The sequence below is a fragment of the Anas acuta genome, chromosome 10 (genome assembly GCF_963932015.1).
Source record: "Anas acuta chromosome 10, bAnaAcu1.1, whole genome shotgun sequence".
Lineage (NCBI taxonomy): Eukaryota > Metazoa > Chordata > Aves > Anseriformes > Anatidae > Anas > Anas acuta.
This window is the reverse complement of record NC_088988.1, coordinates 10,404,767-10,422,939: the sequence shown is the minus strand read 5'-3', so window position 1 is coordinate 10,422,939 and position 18,173 is coordinate 10,404,767. Positions and strand designations below refer to the sequence as shown.

General features: G+C 42.1%; 1 long non-coding RNA gene across 2 annotated transcripts in view; it reads right to left on the bottom strand.

Moving 5' to 3' along the window:
- Nucleotides 1-18,173, bottom strand: part of LOC137861836 (uncharacterized) — a 244,903-nt gene that overhangs the window by 66,966 nt on the left and 159,764 nt on the right. Inside the window, exon 7 of one of the 2 annotated variants that reach the window (XR_011099883.1) lies at nucleotides 16,376-16,451. This is a non-coding gene — a long non-coding RNA (uncharacterized lncRNA). Of the gene's footprint in view, nucleotides 1-14,486; nucleotides 16,452-18,173 lie in introns of those variants that run through there. The other variant, XR_011099882.1, reaches the window with a different exon arrangement.

Below are 18,173 nucleotides of genomic sequence, written 5' to 3'. Positions count from 1 at the left end.
AAAGGCATCAGGGGAACCGGGACAAGTAAAACATCCATTGCAGCTACAGTGATTTGTTTTACATACAGTGCTAATATCCTTCATACAAACACTGAATGCAGCTTAATTTAAATCCAGAAAGGCATTTAGACTAAAGGGAGAGCCTGACATATTTTTCTCCCATCTAACGTGCACAAGTAGAATCAATAATTTTCCCAGTATATGTTGATAAATTATTACATCAGACATTATTGATCCAGCCAAAGAAGAAGGACATCAAAATAATGGAAATCAGATGGTTGTGATTAGAAATGCTTGGGATATTCATTTGGAAACAGCTGATAACTAAAATGGTTCATGGGCTTTACAGTTATTGATTTAATAAATAGAATAAGCCCTGCTGATCCCAAACAAGGTTACTTGCGTAGGTATTTCAGGGCATTGTGCTACAGAAAGCCAGTCTATATGTCTTCTGTATGTGTGGGAATTATATTTTAGTTCACCACTCTGAAAGCATTAATTTTAAACACGTGTTCCTTTCAGCCACAATTTTCTACTGCATTTTGCAGCTGAAGCTTAGACTTCATTCTAGTAGTAGGCTTAGTACTCTTTGAAGTATTCATCTAAAAGGCTTTCACATGTTTGTGTCATTATTAATAATGAATATGTTCATTAATTTACACATGCTTTACAAACACTGGGCAGGATCCAAGAGCCTCCTGCATGAGGAGCGATGTGCTGAGGCGATGCTATCGATTCTTTCTTGGGTATATCCTTTCAGCAGATAATAATACATCAGTGTTGCACCTTTCAACCCCAAAGATTCCAAAACATTTTCTGAACCAAAGAGGGCACTGTGCGTGCTAGCAGAGATCACATCATCCCTCACAGGAAGGGAGACACCTTTGAGGCACTGTACAGCAATATTCTGGCAACACTGAGAATTCAGGAGCTATGCAGGCAGGGTGCAGAAATTGCCATATCACTCACTATGCACAGCGGAGAGGAAAAAAAGAGATAGAGCATGATTTACCTGGAGGACATGGTGAGGATACAAATTCCACAGCTTTCTCTCCCTTTGTCTTCACACCACTCTTCCATTTCAGAAGTCCCACTTATACGTATCTCTGTTTCTTCCCTCACTGGCTTTATGATCCCAAAACTATGCCTCAGACTGGGACTCAGTTTCCTTTTTGCAATCCTAGCCTTCTTCCCCCACACTTCTACCTTGTCCCCAGCTACCCCTTCTCCATGATAACACTCCTGCATCACACATCCTCCAGCCAGCAGCCCCACGCTTGCCCTTCCCATCTCCCCGGGCTGAGCTGGCCTTTTTGCAGTGCACCTCACAAGTACCAGGGTACGTCCCCTTCCTGGCCCCTGGGCTACTGTCTCTCCCTGAGCACCTCAGAAGTAAATAAGAGGTACTAGCCACAGAAGGGCCAAACCAAAGACAAGAAAGCAACATCACCCTCCTTGCAAAGACTTTGAATACTCTTGATGAGAGTGATAGCTACCAGCTGGGGCTTGTAAGGACTGAGTGGACCCAGAATCTGTTTCACTTGTTCTCTCACAGACAGCATTTTTAGCATCCTGGTACCCCCAGGAGCAGGCTGGAGCATTGCCTCTATGAAGGGTAATTTAACTGAGTGTATAATGCAAGTATTATTGCCATAGTCCTGAATTATGAAAGAGAAGCAGAGCTTCACTGCATCTCTGGAAAACCATGGGGGTTGGTCACATCTCATCAGTCTCAAAAGTCCTTCTAAAATATGGTAACACAGGAAATATGTATGTGCAGATATGGCTCATTGAAAGTCAAAAAAATCATATCCCATCTTCTTTCCATGCTTGGGATTTTTCCAAAGTTTCTCTTGAGCACGAGAAACCAAATATGTTTTCCTTACGGTCTTCAGAAACTCCTTGCTCTAGTTCTGGTGTAATGAATACCAACTGACTGTTGCGTTGACACTAGTTATGAAACCTGAGCCCCGCGGGACAGTAGTATAGCGTGAAAAATGAAAACATCCATATGTACTTCTCATTTGCTGTGAGTAGAAGGTGATCCTGAAAATGAATTCTGTATTTCTTCCCAATCATCCTTCACCATGGCCAATACCTAAAAAACTGAGCTTTCCCCTGCCAGGAGTGCACGTGGCAGTTGTAGCAGCTGCATCAGAGTTATATTGCAAGGGTGACAAAAGTCATCTTCCAGATAGGTAGAAAATGATACAAGCTCCCTAACACGTGACTGGATTTATCATTCCTGCTCTGCATTATTTAAAGGTACGATAGCATAGCATAGCATAGCTAACTGGGCACAGCAGCACTGTAACCTCTGTACTGGGTTACAGTTATTAATCTCCTTTGGACAGTGTAACGCGACTGTTTCTGCTGGATAAGATCCATTAGATTTGTTAGCTGCTCTGCAATAAGACACCTGGAGCATCACTATCCCATATGAACTTTATAGGGTCTTTTGCCTGACCAGATTCTTTCATTCCAAAACTGACCAAAATGAGCAGTGCAAGAATGAGATGGGCTGGGGTGGAATGGGAGAAGAGGAGCAGTTCCTTGTTCCTATATGTGCTGTACGGTGGAGCAGCCTCTTTTGAATCACTGCAGTGGGGTGTGGCAGAACATTTTGGTTGTCTCTAAACAGCCCACGCTTCACTGTCACGGCAGGGCTGTAAAACATGAGATCACAGAGGGTGCTCAAGAGGCCAGTGCTAAACATCTCTTTCTCTTTCCCTTTCCGGGCACTAAAGTCAGCTTTGAACATTTACGTACCATAGTAGTTTAGGATTGGATTAAGAAGTACTTCGTGCCTGGGATGACACCCAACTTTGTGGAAATTGTTTCAAATTTCTGAGGAGCAGTCACAGCCTGAAGCAGAAACACAGTTGTCCTGCATGGCGTGAGGTGCCGCAGGCTGAGCACTTAGAAGGCAACAAAGAGTAATTTGATGTCCCTCCACTGAAATGAGATACTTCTTCCCCAGCAGGGAGATCAGTGTTTCTGGGGTTTCTTGTGCATGCGGGTGATAGTGTTTATGTATTTCTGCTAAAGCGGCACATTATTCCTCAGTGCTGATATCTTTCTGGCCACAGAGGCTAAATTATTATTTCTTGTTCATTTTATTTATTTTTTTTTCCCTGAAAAGGTTTACTCCTTTAATGCTTGTTATTTAGAAACTTTGTGTTATGCAAATAAAAGTTGTGACCTTTGCCTTTCCATAGGCTAGAGCTAAGTTAATGTGAAACAATGCAAAGAGGCAGGGAGTAAACAGGGTTAGAGTACATTTTAAAATGCCGTTTTCTTCTTTGTAATTTATTCTTCCTACCTCTAGCGTTCCTCTGCAGAGATATTTATAAAACTAGGTGTTCCATGTACTGTATATCACAGGTTTATTTAGGACTGTTGTTGAAGATTTACACTGCTCAAAAGAGCAGTCATAGTAGATAATTCCATTTGCAAGCTTCAACAAAATGTTCCAGGGAAAGTACTGTTATCACTGCGGAGAATTTTAATGATGACAGAGTTTACAGACAACTTATTTGGCAAACAAGGCTGCAGCAACAAACACCTCAGCAAGTTCTTTTGCCAGTGCTGGTGTCTGATTGTTGTTGCTGCCTGTTAGACACACTTTACAACCACCTCCCAGCTCCTCCCAGAAACTTCAGAATTGTTTTTATCCTGAAGTGCTAACCTTGCTCTTCATAAAACACCTCTCAGGAACTAATCTAAAAAAGTTGCTGAGCACCTCACAGCCCTGACCGGTGAACTCGCTCACTACTTGCTTGGTTGTAGAACTTTTGTTATAGAAACAAAACTTTTGTCTCTGCTATTACAAAAGCTAAATAAAATTAACTTTACTAATAAAGCAATATGATGCAAGAAGACAGAGGGAGAAGCTGGTGAGGGTGCTTCCTACTTTCTGGTAGATGCTGCCCTAGTTCACATCCCACTAACCATGGGCTTCGCTATTGCAATAAATTAATAGGGTGCCTTGCTCAGCTGTTATCAGCTCTTGGAGGGAGTGAGGAGAAGAGGAGCTTGCCAGCCAGTTAACTCTCTTTGTCTTACAGTCCTTGTTGAACGGGTCCTCTCTGCACACATGTAGACCTGCAAGGGCACTCCACGGGGACAGCAGTGACATCCTGGCTATGTATTGCACACAAACTGCTCCCTGTGCCGCAGCGCAGGTAGCAGCCCAGGACCTGCTCGCTGCAGCAGGCTGTACCAGTGATGAAAGAGAAGACAATGTGTGTGGTCTTCCCTTAACAATTGTTCGCCAGTCTCTGAAAAAAGGAAATTCGGGCTACTCCTCATGTAGTGCCTGTTCAGCAAATACATTGGGGTTTGTGCTGCCACCCTGACACCCCTTCATTAGCACTAGAAAACCTCACAGATGTAATCCTGTATGTCTCACACTGGAAACCTTGAAAGATGCCACACCACTCCCAAGTGATTTTTTCCTCTTTCTTGCATTGCTTTTATGTTGTCAGCTAGAACAAAGGAAGTTTCTGTTAATTATCTGTGTATTTGCTGAAACCACTAACCTACATCCTATCTAGTGTGAAACAGTTGCTTAACTGAAATTCTTGGCAGATTTATGTAACTTCTGCTGTAAGCTTAAAAAATTCTATTCTCGTATTCAGATTTCCATATTCAATTTCCTCTTATATAAAAAATAAACATTTTACCTTTTTCATTATTCTCCAGTAACTAAAGAAAAGGAGGATGATTCAGTACCTAGAATATTAACCTGAGCTGTAGAAAATCCAAACTCAGCCTCTCCTTGTCCCCAGATTTCCCACTTTTCTAAGTGAGTTCTTCAGTTTTCTCTACCTTGGCTTCTCATTTATAAAATGGGAACAAAAACATTGTTTTCACAACTGCAGATTGTGAAAATCTTGGCTATTAAAGTGACAGGGACCATGCAGGCGACTAAATAGATAAACTGTATTTCAGGACTAGAACATGCAGGGTTTTACTCTGATTTCGTGCTTTGAAAATACACTTGTCTCCACAAATATGACTTTCCTCCAGTGCCATTCTTTTTTGATGGACTGTTTCTGAGCTGAATCAGTTTGCTCAGTTCACTTCACAACCCAGCTCACAGACATTATGCCAATGTAATGCAGCAGGCAGGAGGAGAGGGCTGAAAGTATGAACTGCTTGAGTTGTACAGTCACTAATGAGCAAATTGTGGCCCTAGAGTTCCATGAATCATTTTTTTGCACAGCAGCACATGACATCACAGGAACTCAATTAACATTTCCACCAATTTTGCATAGAGGTGTGATCTTGCATACATTATCCCAGCAGATCACATGCAAAGTCACAGCCACCTCACTGACGGACACAAACTGAATGTCACCATCTATGCACCCACCATGTTGTCCTCACCCCTGACAGTAATTAAATGTGATTCTTCTCCTCCTGGGCAAAAATGAAACATCTGCAAGATGTGAAGATTTTTTCATGGATATGGAGGGAGAGGGTTCAGATCTCTCTCTTCTTGCAGATAATTGCTTAGTTTAATGAGGAAGTTTTGCAGAATTTTTAACCATTGCTTCTGTGCCTTGTTTAATTATTTGCATATGGCATCAAGTTAAAAAGAGTGTGCGTATACAGCACTTCTTCTCATTCCTCTACCAGACATTAATGAAAGGAAGCATGAAGTTTCTCACTAATTATGATGGAAAATTGGTTTCAAAACCCCAAAGGTGTCTTGAAGGGTACACCAATGATATATAAAGGTCCAAGGAGAGAAATTCCACACAAAATATTGCCTAGACCCTTTTGGGTTCTTTTTCCAAGAGATCCTGTTCCCATTTAGTTTTGTAGTTACGGGGGAGGAGGATGAAGAGTAAATGCAGAAGGATTTAAGAGACTGCAATGCACACAGCAAGAAAGTGAGGCTGATATACACAGTGCAGACGAGACAATGAATGCCAGCATGGCATATACAGTAAAGGTTACACGCCTAGAGACCGACAGCCAAAGACAGATTTATGGCTTTTTTTCCCTTCTTTTTTTTTTTTTTTTTTAAAGTCTCTAGCTAGTGAAAAGTTGAGTGTCTGGAGAGGAGCAGCCCTTTATGTATTAGTCATAACATTTTGAAGGGCAGCAAATCCACAGTCAGCAGCACAAGGCAGGAGAAAAACAGTTGCTAATTGTTCAAGGTGCAGTCACCAGTTACTCTAAGGCATCTCACCCAAGTAACAGCCCGCCTGCTCAGAAAGGATCATGCTTTACATACACCCTGTGCTTCAGAACCTCATTTGTAGTATTGTGTGTTTCTTCCCTGATAAGATGATTTCAGTTTTGTAGTGTTTTTTTAGTGTGAAGAGATACTGATGATCATTAGGAATTAGTGCTTTGGTCAGTGGTAAACAGTTGGCCAAGGAAATAGTACAAGAGCCATGTAACAGGAAGGGATCTGTTTGCCCAACTTCACCTTTTCCTGTAACTGAACTGAGAAGAGCTGCAGGAGTGAGGCCAGGTGATAGTGCTGACATGGCTCAGACATTTCACCACCTCCGACAGGTCTTCAGTTTGGGCTTTTTGAGTCCCTGAACAGATAAATAAGTGTATGACAACAAGACTGGTTTTCTTAGATACTTTTGATAACAGTTTAGAAATTGCCCACATACACTCAGCTTGAAAATTCCTCCACCACACAGTCCCTGTTCTCTGCCTACAGTTACTGTTTGTCTGTGTTTCCCCCAGCTCCCCTGGGTTATCACTTGAATGTCTTTGACATTAAAACACTCCAACAGGAAGTTGCTCATTATACATCGGCAGACTAGAAAAAAAAAAAAGGGTGAAGCAAGAAGGAGAAAAATATAAATGGAGGCAACAAGGAAGCTACCATTAATAGTGCAAACCAAAATAGCATTTTTTATGTTTCAGTAGGTCTCTAAAACACAAATACATCATAACCATTAACCATCAGATGCACAGTTTACGTATGTTACTCCTGATGCTCCCAATTCATTATGTTTTACTGAGCTCTAGTAATATTTTGCGCAAAATTATGATATTAGAGCAGTTACTGTATATATATGTGGAAAAGAACTGGTAGTGCATTCTTCACATATTGTGTGCTGGAAGCGTGTTTAAACCAGAGCTCAGGGCTTGAAAGGGTCTCAGCCCCTCCCTGTGTTGCAATGCAACATTTAATAATAGTCATGGTGCTACTGAAAAGGGATGGGAGATTCATCTGTAAAGACAAATAGAAAATTATAAATAAAAAAAATAATGGAGTGGGCTGGTTGAAAGGTGGGAAAATCCAGAATAAATGGTGCACTTAACCCACAGTTATACCAGGGTATTTTGGGGCTCTAACACTGTGGTCCACACAGCAAGTTAGTGTATGGGCTAAGCTGTAATTTTCACCATGGTGAATGTACATAAACTCCAGTCATTGCTAGCCCCGAAGAGGGCTGCAGAGCTGAAACATTGCTATCGGGAACCACAGGAGTTCCTCTAATGGCTTCTCTAGTTCGTTAGATTAAACTTTTACAGCAACATGTAACACCCAGAGCAGCAAAGCTTCAGTTCTGTTCTAACCACAGCTTACTACTAGTGATCAGCCCACGCACTGCTAATAGAAAGTGGGATAGAAATAATGTGCAGCCTGATTTGACTCAAAGAAGTATATTTTCCTCAAATCCAACAGTGTTTTTTCTCCACTGGAGTCACACTGTAAACCATGAGTTGTCATCTGATGAAGCAGCAGAACATACAATAATTACTAACAGATAGATACGGCCTCTGGATATTTCCCTCTTGCTAGGATGAGCAGGTATCGGTCTGGAGAGAAAGGTGCTAAGGAGCCACAAGTTGTTTGCAGTGAACTTGAGCGAGAATTTTGGCACAAGCTTAGGGTGTCAGGAAACATCCCCTGGGTGACACAAACCAGAGTAAGGATGGAGAATGCTAAAATTCCTTATCTAAAACCAGGACGATGATTTACTGTGTTATATTTCTCAAGAAAAAATCCTCTGTGTTATATTTCTCAAGAAATATAACACAGTAAAGCCAGGATGGACAGGTATTAGGAGTAGATCCTTATAGTGTAATAGACCTCATCACCTGACAGCTAACACGCTTTCTCTTGCTCAATTAAAACACCCTGTGGGGGATCCTCAGAAGCTACAAAATTATGCCTGTTCTCAGGCAATGCAGAATTAGCTTTGAGTTGCAGTTGTTGGGATTGGAAGGTAAAACATCTGTGGTATATCCAAAGTTATCTAGCCAGAGAGTATATAGCCACTAGGGAGGCCTTGGATTAACCTAAGGAAAAATTAACAGGAAAAGTTTCCTTCTTTCTTAAAAACTGAACTTCTGTCTGTTGAGAGGCACCATGACTTGTGTGTACCACATCAAACATACAGCTCCATTTTTTTTCCCCTGGAGACAGGAGTCCACAAGAGGATTTTTTTATTGATGTACTATGTATCATACAACATGTTTATATTGTAAAATTATAGTAATATCCAGGGTGTTAGGATTGGCAGTACAGGACACAGAAAGCCGTTCCAAGGAACACACCTTTTACATCACAAAATTATGAGCAGAGATGAGGTTTTCTGAAAGGGACCGCTTTGTTAAGAAGCCATTTTGGCAAAGAAAATTGACTGGCTCTAATCAAAGCCACAATGCTATTTCAGTGTGAAAAAACAGAGAGGTGACCATAATTTTATGGGAATATGTGCATAAAACTGTGAAACAAGATTACTCATGAAATGAAGGAACACAAGGCATTTGCTGTTACAGACCCACTACTCTACTCACAGAAGGGTGAAATCATACTAGAGAACACCTCTGCCAGGTACCAGCAAGGACTAGCACGCTTCATTTCATTTCTCTACTGTACTGATTTCAAGTGTGCAAAATTCTTGAATCATGCTCTTCTAAACAACAAGGTTTAAAAATAGCAAATGCCATAAATGCTTTCTGGATTTTATTTTATAATCAAGATAATTACAACCCTATTCAAGGTTAAGTGCCTTAATGTTATTAATCATTCATTACACACAATTGAATTAAGACCCAGCAGCACTCAGACCAGCCCTGCAGCCACTTGCTGGCTCCCTACCTACCCCTTTCTTAGCAGAAGCAGCACACCTCAGCTGTCACCAGAGACTCTAGCAAAACATTAGCTTTTGTAACATGACTGGAAAGCCACCAAGTTTGGGTTATTTTCAGTCTATGTGGGAGTAAATTCCAGAAAAAGAGCTGGTTGGGGAATTCTCCAGCAGAAGGATTTTCAGTGAAAAAATGCCCTTTTCACAGATCTGAAGTTTTCTGTGTGGAAATAGAAAGTTTGGAAAAACATATTTTTCACTGGAGGGATAAAAATGATGGCTCATCCAGCTGCTGCCTGCACTGAGAAATGCTTCGCAATTGCACTTCTGGCAAAAAGTGAATTTTGCAGCTGCTTCCTAGGGAGCTGCTGGAAGTTGAGCCCCAGTCTGCACCCTTCCAACACATGAGGGAAGGGGAAGAGGGTGAAGAGGGAGAATCAGAGCCCTCCATGGGCCTGGGAACCCTCAGCGGTTTTCTGCATAGCATCCATGCAGGGAGCAGCCAAGCACAACGAGAACTCCACTTGAGGTCCCAATAAATTAATTTTTTTCTGAAAATCCATTTCTACAAAAAAATCTCACTTTGACATTTTGTCCTGATTCAATACACATCTCGTTTCCCTGGAGGCGAGGCTTTCTGTTTTCCAGACAGCTCTGCCCACGTACCTCTGCTCTCGGCAGGACACTGTGCCACCCACTCCTCCGGGCCTCTAATGAGGGTACTCGGCTGGAGCGACCTCGCTGGCCGTGGCAGCGCGTGGGGAAGGGCTGTCCCTGGGATCAGGCCTCCAGGGAGATGCTGGGATGCCACCGAAAGCAATTAGCAAACAGCCTTCAGATTACAGCTGAGTTCTGAGGAAAAGCTCAAAACCTCGGCCAGCAGAGCCAGGAAATGTTTGTTCCAGCCACAGAATAGAAACATGGTTTTAATGGCACTTAAATAAATTGGCGTGTTAGAGCAGTGGAGGCCATGAATATATTCCTCTCTTTACTTAGTCGCAGGAAATTGCAATGATGGATTTACATCATTTTATAACTGCGTGTGATGCACAGCCAAAACAGAGGGCTCAGGCAGGGAGCTGTATTCTAACAAATTCTCAATATTTGCTCATAACCAAAGTTAGCTAGCATGATAGAAGAAGTGCATGGATAGGATGAAATATTCATTCACTATGCTTCAGTTGAGATTTTGAGGTAGTCTTATTTTCCTTGAATGTATGGGTTTATCATTATCAGCCTGAACACAACTAGCACTCTTCAAGGTTTCTTGCTGAAAAGAAATTGAGCGTGCAAATACTCTTTCATCATAATCACACTGGCTGCGCAGGGTAATTCATAAAAGAGCCAGAAATATATTGAAATTCAATATTGTTTTAGTCCAAATCAATATTAATAATTGTTTGCATTTTTAAAGTGCAATTTACAATTGAAAAATGTACAGAGATCAACCCATAGTTCCTAACACATCAAATTTTCCTATTAAACTTAAAAGCACAATAATTTTACTTAAAAATGTTTCTTATAAAGCAGGAGAAGGCATTGATCTGTGAAAACAGCTATCTATTATTTATATGCACAACATTAGAACTGGTTTTAATTATAAATGAGCTGAAAGGTCAGTAACTATTTTATTTTTAAGGTCTTGATTTTAAATGTGGATAGCTTAATACAAATATTTACACACTGCGAGCTTAGCAGTTTCTTCCAGTGGTGGGATGGCTCACGGTGAAAAGTGCTCACAGAGATTAGGCAAGGTTAATTCCCGAGAACGGGAGTAAAGCAGAGCCTCTGAGCACCAAATGTAAATGTTCCCATCTGCTGCACTGGAGAACACCGTGTCTGTGACAGGCTTCTTGAAAGTGTATGAAGCGAAACCATGGAGTACTCATGGATGGCTCAGGAAATGCAAATAGTCAGAATTAAGCTTTGGAGGATTTTGCCAGCACCAGAGTTGAGGGTAGGGGAGCATAATCAGTTTGTAAATGTACAGCCTTGTGGCTTGGAAGGGAATTTTTGTGAAAGATTTAAGAAGCCATCAGGTGCTAGGTTGGAGGTTGCTTTCTGGATGTGTAGACATCAATATCAAAAGAGCCCGATGGAACCAGGAGTTAAACCTTGTCTCTTTATCATCCTGATCTGAATGGCAGACTTGTTGTCAGCCCACTGTGGGCAGCCTGAAGACTGCTTGGCTCCGCGTGTGCCTCAGTGCTCCTGGCTGGGCCACACCAGGCTTCTTCATCATGAAATAATTGCAAGGTGATAAAAGCAGATATTATTATTAAAATGGTCAATTCTTTAAAAGTCCTAGGAGACCATTGAACCTGAGTTGCTGGCTATTTCTGTGGACGGATTTGCTAAGCATCTTTTCTCACAGGTTAAGCATAGTTGATCTAGTTTATCCTGGGGATAACTCCCACTGTGGGCAAACCAGAGAAGCTCAGCCTCTCTGGAACTATCTGCTGGGAACTTCTGTTTGTAACCACTAGCTGCTGCCATCCAAGTTTAATGAAAGCTTAATGAAACCCTTGATCTGAAAATGCAGGTTTTTAATTTTTTAATCAAACTGAGCACGTAGGACAACATATTCGCACAGCCCCAGGAGCTCCAGCCGCAGAGCTGTAGGGCTGCACACTGTGCAGTTTCCCCAAGCAACCCCAGTAAAGTGAGGTATGACTGAGCAAGAAAACCATTTAGTGATGTGCTATCATCAGAAAACTGAAGCCTGAAAGGGATATTACAATGATGCAACCAATGAAATCCAAAGCTAAGCAGTCTGCCAAACGCTGTGCAGAACGGAGAAGAATCAGACCTCCCTTAATTGCGACGAAAGCTGCAGTGCTCAGCAGGCTGCAGGTGTGGAACAAGATCTACAGCATATGGCAGCACCCCCAGTCCCTTGACTAAAGCCTTTTGACTTTTCACAGGTCACCTTTTGCATTACAATAGCATTTCTTTTTAATTCTTCTTCTTCTTCTTTTTTTTTTTTTATACAAGTTTCTTCAAGCTTCATGGAATTAAGATTATATATGACGCTACCGTAGTAATATTACTAGCAGGAAATACCCCTCAGATACACATTTTATTCCATATGGGTTTTGTATTTAAAAGAAAAAAACTTGAACAAGTCTTCAGGAAAAAATGTATAAAATATTAGTTTAATTTTATCTATCGCTAACGAATTCATGATTACAGCCTTTATCCGTGGCATAAGAAAACCAGCATCAGCTATCGCTTTTGTAAGAAACAGCCTAAATGATCTCATGCAAATCATGTAACTCCTCTCTGTGCAAAAATGCATCCTTATGTAAAACAATAAAATAAAAATCAATGCAATTACTTCTTTCCTTCAGACAAGTGCTGAAGAGGAAACATTGAATGAAGACTGTGAGGCACAGAAACATTACATTAATGGGAACTGTAAAAACAAACCAGCAAGAAAACAAGAATTACTTAGTTGTGGTTTACGGGTGTCAGGACAAAGACTGATGCTGTGGTGTGTGCAGAATCTCTCTGAAATTAGTCTTACAGAGCCTTAGTCAGGCCAGCGATCCCTGCACTGATGTAGTCTCAGCCTTCCTTTACTTTTTGACATTACCACAAGATCTACAGTTAAAACCTAATTCTTCTGGTACCTCTAACAGAACCATTAAATGTTAATGGCATCAGAAAACTAACATCCATTTCTTTGAGCATCAGTCAGGTTCTTTGGATGCAAATCCCTCCATTTCAGTAATGAAAGCAGATATTGCTGCCTGCAGTAACAGCCCCAGCCCCCAGCCAGAACTTGTGGTTGGTGTCAACCCAGAGGAGATGCAGCATGCACAGGAACAAGAGATGCCAATGCTGGCCTTGGCACTACAGTAACCCTGCCTGGTACAGGGCAAACACACCAGACGGGCAAAGAACCCCATTTTATATTATTTTTCCTGTTTAGTTAGCTGAGCCTCATTCACCAGCCCTAACACACTGGTTAGGATCTCAATCGCACAGCCAGAGCATTGGCACTGTGGAGGGGAATACCAGAAGACATTTTTTTCCTTGGTGTGACAACTACTTTTGACAAATAGTTCCATTGTCTAGAGCAGGCATCATTATGCCTCTCTGTATTATAGCAAGAAGGCGGAGGAAGGGAGAGGAGTTTTGAGGCTCTGTTTACCTTCCCCTCGCTGAATGCAGATGAAGTTACAAACCGCGTCTGATGTGAAATGCACCCAGTCGATAGAGGATATCCATTCCTATGGAGTATCAATGTAACAACGGGAACTTTCCCAGTGACATTTAATGATCTCCGATATTTACAGCACCAAAGTATGCCTAGCAGCTAGTTGCCTTATCTGTTCTTATTACAAATCTGACAAAAGGTGCTTAAAAATAATTGAATAACAGCAAACCAAACAGTAATATTCTCTCACTCTACTACCATCACAGAACTGATTTTAAAGAGAGTTCATGCCTACTCAGGATTCTCATTACAGCTCACTATTGAAAATCCTCTTCTGTTTAAAAGGCTGAGTAGTTGCTCTAAAATCCACAAGTTTTCTCTGACTCTGAAATTTGGAGTGCCTGAAATTGTGGAGCGCAGTAGCATACAGATAGGGAAGCACTGTGGATCCCATGTGGGTGTCCCAGCTGCTTGTACAGCGACCACCATGCTGGTCTCTGCTCCCCTGTGTAAATGGAGACCTGCGGTCCTTTACCAGACAGCCTTGTGCTGAACCGACAGGAGGTGAGAGCTGTACCTGTGCCGAGGTGCTCAGTAGCTCCTGATCATACACTGTGGCCCAGGACTGTCTGGACACCTCTCTCTTTCTGCCCAGGAGCTTATGCTTCCAGGAGCCCTTCCTGGCGTGGCAGGAGATGGGGTGGTGGGAACCCAGCTGCAGCCCCACCAAGTGCAGGTGCATTTCTGTGCCATGCCCCGGCTGTGCCTTGCTACCCTCTACACCCCCGCACTGCCACTCAGCCAGGAGGGGCTGGGGGCTCCTGGGGCTGTTTGATGAACCACAACACTGGAAGAGTCCAACTTATAAATCTCTTGCTCTTACTTTGTTGTGTGTTTTTTTTTGTTTGTTTGTTTTTTTTGGTACTGCTGGGAGAAGGGTCCACGGGGCCACGGAGCTGGGGATGGATGTGTCTTGTGCATCTCTCAGCCTCTGCACCAGGTGGTTGGGAGGAGGGGGATGCAATCACACCCCATGAGGAACCAGCAGCTTGCACGTCCCCAGACACCTGTGTGCATGTCTGCTTTGGTTGGAAAGACTTAAAAGGGCACCAGGTTCAGAGAGACCTTCCTGGTTTTGAAAATACTTATCAAAATACCTCTTCTGTGGTCCAAGTGTCTTCCCAGTTTCCATGTGAATGACGATCTGGGAAGAGCTGATGGGATCTATGCATTGCCAGAAGGGGGAGAAAGGGAATTAAAAGAAAAAATGAGGATGCACCTCTTTTCTCACACAGACCTCCAGTTCCTATATGCAGCACATAATGAAACAGTCACGTTTCTGAGCGCAGACCATGTCTGCCTCTGTTAGCAGCTACACACACTCCATCTCTCAGAGCATGGCCGAGCTAACGCTGCAGGTGGTATTGAACACCTTCCCCAGAGCTGACCTTGGTGAAATGCGAAACTTGCAGAAGCCAAGCAGTGCAAGGCTAGGGCAAATACTCACCACCCTATGTAAATGCTCCCATGCAATACTGATAAACATACCTTCGTGCTGCCTTTGAGCAGGCACTATCTACCCCAGACACTTGGCTTGCATCCCCCAGGAACCTCCTAAACACATCTGAGCTCTTGACTCTTTGCAAATCCTTATTACACACCAGCTTCCACTTGTATTTTCCCTCACTTGTCATTACACCACAACAATTCACTCCTCTTTAAGCGACGACAAAGCCCCCAGATATTTTAATTCCCTAATATATGCCTAAGAGATCTCTCAGCTGGCAGCAGGGCTTTTTATTTTTTTATTTTTTCCCTTTAGGCACACATGGCATCAAAGCTGGGGGGGTTCAATCCCTGTTTCAGACCTCTCAGCCTATGCAGACTGTCTCATGTAACAGTTACGTCTGTGTACACCCACGCCAAATAATCCTCCAGCAGTCAGAGCAGCTTCCCTTTATACACTGCCATAACATGACAACTGAATTCCAAACAAAAAATCTATTTCATTTAGAAATTTGCACTTCAAAATAAAATGCAAATATTTATTTCAGTTTGCTTTACTATGTATCCTGGGAGAAGATTTTCAGATGGAAATAAAATGTAACAGAGGCATTTTAGAGAAGGAAAAGACATTGTTTTCCAACTAGACCTACTTACAGAGTATCTCCTTTCAATTAGCTGCTGCATTTCAACTGCCCAAATCAAGAACAACAGGAAATAACTTATCTCTGATATACTGACATGGTCCAAGTGAAAAAGTACCTTGACTCAACAGATGGTGATCTCTCATTAGGGAGAAAGCATTTGTAAAATTTCAATAAGAAACAAATTAGTCATCGTGGCTAGAAGGATTAAGAGAGCTAGTATTAGGTGAAAACAATCAGATGTACACAGTTACGAAAATTGCTTGAGTCAATAAAGGAACCCACTCAACCGCCACAGCAAAATGTTCCGTTTCAAGGTTATGAGGGCTATTTTCGTCTTCCTGAAGTAACCATAGTAGCATCACAATGAAACAGACACAGTATGAGCTAAGAGGTAGTTTTCTTTCTGCTTTTGCAGAATTTTTGTTGCCTGTTGTTTCCTCAAGTGCAGAATTAAAACCACCCTCACATGTGACAAAGGTTTTTAATTCCCAGCTTACGGGGACCATTTTACAGTTTTCCTCAGGGTTTTTTTGCTTGCTTATGACTCCTAGACAAAGACTCTCCATATAGTTTTAGGAAAAGGAAATAACATTTGGGAATCACGAACCTCCACACTACATTACGTGAACCACGATGCACATGGCACAGAGGTAAGCTATAATGCTGGAGGACAGGGCCCCACACACATACATGAAACCACTCATAATCCTTGTTGTAAAAACTATTTAAAATCTCTTGATGTCAAGCAGTTTGGCACGTGAATAGAATTTTTACCCAATGGTTAGGAACATAATCTTTATGTGTCCATATATACAGATATAAAAAAGCTCAAAAAATCTTTAAACTCTGTCCTCTTTCCAACCTTAACACATTTAAAACTGAACAGAAAAAATAATTTATAAAAGCAAACTCCAATGTACATTTGCTTCATACAGACATAAAGGAGAGAATCTGGCTAGGCAGTCACTTGTTTGGTGACCTACCTCTGGAAGTACAGCTCACTCCAGTTGCTCCAGATCTTCTGGGAGAAGTTGTTTTTATTCAGAGTAGCCAGGAAACCTATACAGGAGACAAATGAAACAACTTCAGGACAACTGAAGAAAGGTATTTCAAGGGGTGCAACCATCACTGCCATATAATGATGCAATCATCTAAAAAAAAAATTAGAAAAGTGTGATAGTTGCTTTAAATAGAAGTGGCAAGTATTGGGAGAGGGAAGCATTCTGACTGAGCTCTGCCTAGAACCAAGTGGGTATCTGAAAGCCTGGGCACCTTTCCTTTGTATTTCAGAACAGAGTTCATTGCATTCAGTGGAGTTTTCTGTAATGAAACGCTTTAGGAGGGACAACAGCCCTACAAACCTTGCTGGCAGGGCTGGGGGCCCGGCTGCAGGGATCTGCAGCGCCGTGTCCTTTCCATACCAGTGCAGAAGAAAGCCAGACAAATTCGTTATTTACACTCACTATTTGCACTGCCACTGTACAATTCCTGTGAGATGTTAATTTGAAACAAAGTAAAGAAGACTTTTTTTATTTCCAATTCAAACTGCTTTGGAGATTATATTTTAGCTTAGGAATAGCATTATAACTCCTCAAGGACCTCGGAGAGGTGTGTGTATTAGCTTGCTACAGACCTACTGCAGTACTGAGGGGATTAGTAACACATGACTCCTGCTATGATTTGCACCCAGAAAGATAGGAATGAAAACTTCTCGACTTTGAAAGGATTATTTTGGTTGTTTACTGAGTGCTGTCCCTTTTGGTCTTTGGTCTTAAATTGTACGTGTGATGGAGATGAGAGGAGCAGCTTTGCCAGGGGGTTCAGAATGGGAAAAAGGGGTCATGCACTACTGCTCTGACTTCAGCCACATAAAACAATTTTGTAGCTTTTTGCAGTTATGACAAATTCAGATTTTAGCATGTTACATGGGCTAGCATACCTTCTAGTGGTGCACACGTTGAAAGGACAAAACTGGCACACATAACAGAATAGAACTGGACCTACTGGTAGATGACAAAGTAAGTTTTTACCCGAAGAAGAGAAATCCTTCTGAACCCAATTTTTCCCTCTTTTCGCAGAATATGGGTTCATGTATATATGAGCAAAAAGGGGCCCTGCAATTTTCAGGATTCTCTTCATATCTTGAAATCCCCATTTTGCATAATTGGAGGAGATGCTGAAAGCTGAGACACGTAATGACATCAGAGACTGGGGAATAGAGCTGTTAAAAGGCAGTAAGTTCTGCCTGATTTCCCACAACACTGATGGTGTGTGCAGGGTGGGATGTAATTTAGGTGGTCGGCTCAGTGTGTGCGTTCAGGAGGGCTGGGACATGGGAGACACTAATGAAGCTGTGGAGAAGAAGAGATGCCAGCTCATCGGGCAGGTCAGTAGGTCTGATTCACCCGAGTGCCAATTCCTGCCTCTGCAAGTGGTTCTTAGGAAAACTGAGAGCTTAAAGTAATGCTGCATGAAATCACACGAGGCGAGTTACGCTTTCTCTTCTTTAAATTCAAACTGCTAAATTGCTCTGTGCATCTGGCACCCCTGGCCAGCTGCTCAGACCGTGCCCAACAGAGCTACATGTACATGGGTGAGGGCTCACCATTAGACTTTGGAGAGAGGCTGCTATGGCACAGAGGTGGGAAGGCTGAGGCACTTCTCTCTGCCCAAGTACCTCAGTTCTGATTTCCAAGAACTTGCCAGAGCTGTTTTAAAGAAATTAAACTTAAAATTTCTTATTTCATCTGTCTTCAAAATATTTGCTTTTTGTTACTCAAA